Source organism: Monodelphis domestica, chromosome 3, assembly GCF_027887165.1.
Source record: "Monodelphis domestica isolate mMonDom1 chromosome 3, mMonDom1.pri, whole genome shotgun sequence".
NCBI classification, from domain to species: Eukaryota; Metazoa; Chordata; class Mammalia; order Didelphimorphia; family Didelphidae; genus Monodelphis; species Monodelphis domestica.
In genome coordinates this window covers 423016797-423022796 of record NC_077229.1, presented here as the reverse complement: position 1 = coordinate 423022796, position 6000 = coordinate 423016797, and positions in this window count along the sequence as shown.

Here is a 6000-nt window from a genome sequence, read left to right as displayed (position 1 = left end):
CCAGGCCTGGAGATGGGAGTTCCTAGGTCCAAGTATTGATTTTAAGAAATAAGGTATGGATTTTTTAAGAAAGAAGGAAGAAGGAAAGAAAGAAAGAAAGGAAGAAAGGAAGAAAGGAAGAAAGAAGAAAAAGAAAGCAAGAAAGAAGAAAGAAAGAAAGAAAGAAAGAAAGAAAGAGAAGAAAGAAAGAAAAGAAGAAGAAAAGAAAGAAAGAAAGAAAGAAAGAAAGAAAGAAAGAAAGAAAGAAAGAAAGAAAGAAAGAAAGAAAGAAAGAAAGAAAGAAAGAAAAGAAAGAAAGAAAGAAGAAAGAAAGAAGAAAGAAAGAAAGAAAGAAAGAAGAAGAAAGAAGAAAGAAAAAGGAAGGAAGGAAGAAAGAAAGAAAGAAAGAAAGAAAGAAGGGAAGGAAGGAAGGAAGGAAGAGAAGGAAGGAAGGAAGGAAAGAAAGAAAGAAAGAAAGAAAGAAAAGAAAGAAAGAAAGAAAGAAAGAAAGAAAGAAAGAAAGAAAGAAAGAAAGAAAGAAAGAAAGAAAGAAAGAAAGAAAGAAAGAAAGAAAGAAAGAAAGAAAGAAAGAAAGAAAGAAGAAAGGAAGGAAGGAAGGAAGGAAGGAAGGAAGGAAGGAAGGAAGGAAGGAAGGAAGGAAGGAAGGAAGGAAGGAAGGAAGAAGGAAGGAAGGAAGGAAGGAAGGAAGGAAGGAAGGAAGGAAGGAAGGAAGGAAGGAAGAAGGTTAAGGAAACTTGATCTAGTCTAATAACCTTATTTTGCAAAAGAAGAAGCTAAAGTACCAAAAGATAAAGCACTACCATCCCCATCAAGATGGTAACTAGTTAGTATTGTCAGAACTGACTAGATTCCTATTTATAGGTTTACTATCAACTCTTATTCATTGGAGAAAAGAGGAAGGAAAAAGAAGAGACCTGAGAAGGAAAGGAGAGAAGGAATAGAGAAGAGAAGATGGCCTTAGAGTCAGGAAGACCTGGGTTGAATTCCCACAACTAAAACTTTTTAGTTGTATGACCACCATGAGCCATTTAATAATTGTAACCCTCAGTTCCCTGTCTGTCAAACAAAAATAATATTAGAACTCATAGAAGAGTGCTACATAGAAATCAAAGACCTTTTTTGACTTTGAATATCAGCTATTACAGCTCCTTTGAATTTCAGCCTTAATCTTTATTACTCTGTCAGTGAACATAGTTTCTTTGAATATCGCAAGTGTGTTCAAATTAAATAGCCTTTCATAAGATAAGTCTTGGCTTCTTTTTTTTCCCTAGCAGGGGAGTAGGAAGGAGATGCCAAAGCAGAAGGGAGTATTATTATTATTACCTGCATTAATGGCATTAAAAATACTAATATTAAATTTTTCTTTCTTCCTCTGTTTCCCCCCAAAATGCCCATTTGGAATTGCTAAGATTCTAAGTCAGGGCTCTCTATTAAGGCGTTCTGGCAGGGAGCCTCTTTCTTTCTCTTTCCCACTCCCCGTGAGGCCAAAGGTTTTAATGTGCATATGGGCAGACCTTAAACGTCTTCTAGTCCAACCCCTTCATTTTACAGATAGATAAGTTGAAGTAAGGAAGGCCTCCAGCACACTGAGTGAACCCTAAAACAAAAGGTATGAGACCACATTGGATAGGAGTCACACAGATGGGCGTGCATGGATGGATTTCAATCTGTATATTGGGAGGAAATTTCCAAATTCCTCCTCTGCTGTCTAGAGAAATTAAAAACTAATACTCAAAAATGGGAAGTGCTTCTAATGAGTGAAGTGGCACTTTCTCTGGTCTTGAAGCACCGGCAGAAGCCAGGCTTTTATTTCCTTGGCTTTCCAGTTAAACCACATCTCCTCCCTAGGCACAAATAGAGTTCTCTCTCATTCTCTACACTTTCTTTTAAGGCCTCAAAGACACTGATTGCCAAGCCAAGTTTTATAATAACAGCTATCTTAAGGGATATTGTGATACTTGTAAAAAATTTTAAAGCCTCTAAAACCTAACTTTTAAAAATATAGAGTGTCAATTCCAGCAGTGTGAAAAAAATTACCATATCCTTTAAAACACTCATGTGCCATGATTTGGTCCAACCATTCTGAAAGGAATTTGGAATTATTCTGAAAAAGTGACTAAAATGCCCATATCCTTCCTCCCAGAGATCCCACCACTAGGTATACACCCTAGGGAAGTCAAAGAAAGATCCAATATGTACCAAATGATTTCTAGAACCTTTTTTTTTTTTTTGTATTAGCAACAAAGTGAAAACAAAATACAGAATGATCAACGGAGAAATTTCTAAACAGATTTTAGGAGTCAGGTAGATGGCTTAGTGGATTGAGAGTCAGGCCTAGAGACTGCATGTCTGGAATTCAAATCTGACCTCAGGTACCTACTAGTTTTATGACCCTGGACAAGCCATTTAACCCCATTGCCTAGCCCTAACCACTCTTCTGCCTTGAAACCACTAAACAGTATTGATTCAAAGATGGAAGGTGTAAAAAAAAAGTGGGGGTATGTGAATATTACATAAATAAATCAAGTAAGTAAAACTGTTGTGAGAAACAATGGAAATGATGAATACAGAGAAGCATAGGGCTACCCTTTGATCCAGCAATACCACTACTAGGTTTGTGCCTCAAAGAAATAATAAAGAAAAATACTCATACAAAAAATATTTATAACAACGTTGTTTGTGGTAGCAAAAAAATGGAAAATGATGGGGTGTCCCTCAATTGGGGAATGGCTTAACAAATTGTGGTATCTGATGGTGATGGAATACAATTATTGTACAATAAGGAACCATCAACTGCTTGATTTCCAAACAAGCTGAAAAGACCTCCACAAACTGATGTGGAGTGAAATGAGCAGAACCAGGAGAACTTCGTATACAGAAACTGAAACATCATATGTCATCAACTTTGCTACTAATAACAAAGCTATGATCCAGGACAATCCCAAGGGACTTGTGAGAAAGAATGCTATCCATATCAAGAAAAAGAATTGTTGGGATAGAAACACAGAAGGAAAACAGTCGATTTATCCCTTGTTTATATGGGTATAGGATGTGGGGTTTGGATTTTTAAAAAGATTACTTTATTACAAAAATGAATAGAAATAAGTATTGAGTACATAGTGATACCTGCATAGCCCAGTGGAATTGCTTAGCTCTAAGAGGGGGGAGGGAAAAGGGGAGGGAAAGAACATGAATCATGTAACCATGGGAAAATACTTAAATTAAAAAAAAATTTAAGAAGCATGGGGAGACATATTTAATGGTTCTGAGTAAAAAAACAGAACTAAGAAAACAATGGACACAATTCCAACAGCAAGGTAATGGAAACATCAATATCAAAACAATTAAAATTTAATACTATGAAATTTTAATGACCAAGCAAGGTCCCAAAGAAATATGAAAAAGTATCTATCTAGCTCCCCTCTTTACAGAAGTAAGAGACTATATGGGTATAGAACACTAAAGATAACGTTAGATATTTCAACACTTCTCTCCATTCACACAACTACTACCCTTGTTCAGGCTCCCATCCCCATTCATCCAAACTCTTTTAATAGATTTCTTAATTGGTTTCCTGGCTTTCAGGTTCTCCCCTCTTCAATCCATCCTCCATACAACAGCCAAAGAAATCTTCCTAAAACACAGGTCTAATCACCTCTCTCTCCCTCCTCAAAAACCTTTAGTGGTTTCCTCTGTAACAAAACAAAAACTTCGTCCTTTGGTTTTCTACAACCTCCTAAACTACTTTCCAAAATGATTTCCTCTAATTCCCTTTCATTAGCTTTTTACTTCAGCCAAGCTAGCTTTGTGGGAGTTGGAGAATTAAAAGCTTTATTCTCTCCCCAGTGTTCTATGCCTTTATACCCACTTCAACCTTTTAAAATCCAAGACTCAGCTCAGGTGCTACTTGATCCCCTTGATGGTTAGTGTTCTCTCTCTCCTCAGATTACTTTGAATTTATTTAGCTCTGTACCTATTCTACCCCCACTCCTCTCCACAAATAGAATCTAAACTTCTCAAGGAAAGAGATTTTTAGTTTTTTCTTCATATGAATGGGTTCCACTCTCACCCCAACCACTATAAAAGAGTGCAAGAGTTCCATCTCTCCCATTCTTCCCCTCCATTGGCCATATCATCAGAGACTAGATCAGAAACTTATAGTACACCTCATTAGAACAGAGAGACTAGAGCAGTAGGAGACAAGCAATTAGGCAGGAGTAATCATCCCTAGAGGAAAGGCAGCTTCAGAGAGCAAGAATCAACATAGTGGAGAAAAGTACAGACTATGGATTCTAGGAGCTAAGCTGAGTGCTGCAAGTAAGGAGGATGTTGTGAAGACTCTGTAAAGGGAGAAAAGGACTTCTGGTAGCCAAGAGTTATGTTACCTCTTTGTCACATGTACTCTCTATACATATGCCTCATTACCTCCATGCTTTGTGTTCATTCTCCCCTTAGACTGTGCACATTTGTATATCTGTATGCCCCAGACTTTAGGGGGAATGGTTTTATGCCTATTGTTCTTGCTATATCATATTAGCAAGTACCTTTCCTAAAAGACCAATTATCTAGCTGATTATTAATGGGAAGTATACTGGTGGGGGCTTATAAATAATACTACTAGAAACCCAGTCACTCAGGGTTACTCTACAGCACCCTATGCATAGTTCTCTCTGTACATACAGTCTACCAGAGTGAGTGTTGGGATGTAGTGCTGGAGGGAGTGTTATAGCAGTATTTCTAGAGTCTAGAACACAATAGGCATTTAATAAATGCTCAATAGAATCATGATTATAGACTCTTAGAAGAGACCTCAGATGACATCTAATTTAATCCACAACTGATTAAAAAAAAAAAAAGCTTTCTATAACATCCCTGACATGGTCATCTAAACTCTTTTTTTTAATACCTCTAAATAATGGGAAACACCTCCCAAAACAGCTCGTCCCACTTTTGGACAGCTCTATTAGCAAGTTTTTCTTTATGTAGGCTGAAATCTGCCTCTTTGCAGTTTTTACCCATTGATCCTAATTCTGCTCTCTGGGAACAAACAAGTCTTTAGTTAACATTACAGATTTTCAAATGTCTGCTCTCAACCTTCTTTTTGCCAGTCTAAACATCTCCAGTTCTTTCTACTGTAGCCTTGTCCCCCATCCCCTCACCATCTTGGCTGACCTTCCCCTCATGCTCTTGAGTTTTCTAGTGTCTTTCCTAAAATCTGGCACCCTAAACTAAAAGTCAATCTCCAGCTGTGTTCTATCGGGGCAGATTGCAGCAGGATTATACCCTCCCTTGTTCAAGACACTGGCTTGCCTTTAATATAAGCAGCACTTGCAATAAGCCAGCATGTCCTGGATAGTGGGCTGGCCTTTGATTAAGGAAGACTTGAATTTATATACTAGGTAAGTGACTAAGCAACTCCCTAAAATAAATTGATCTGCACCAATGGGAAATCACAGGCTCCTCCTCCCCCTCCAAAAAGCCCAAACTATTCCTTTTTGGCAGCTATGACATTGGCCTTGAAGACCACTGGGAGGAAAGAAGTCCAGCTCTTGTTATCTGAAGAATATCTCTAGCCACATGTCTCCAATCTTGTATTTTTAATGTTGATATTCCAAACCCAAATGTTCCCCTTATAAACTGCATTTTATTACATTTGGTCTCTCCTACTATCCTCTCAAGATCTCTTTGGATTCCACTGTGTTTGCTATGCCTTCTAGATTTGTATCAGCTGGTTTAAAAATGTTTAAAAACTGAAAGTAAGTCATAACCCCTCTAGGAAAAAATTTCTGTCAGCAGAAAACCAACTTACAAGGCACACAGTTTGATTAAAAAAGGAACTCAAAGTAAGCACGGAATGGAAAAAGAGGAGCTTTCAAAGAAACTATCATGGATAAGCTAATTAGAAGGTTGATTTGGAAACATGCTTTGTACAACTGTTTGTGTACACTGGTTATATTTCTTGCCTTCTCAGTGTGTAGGGGAATATATAGAATTCATATA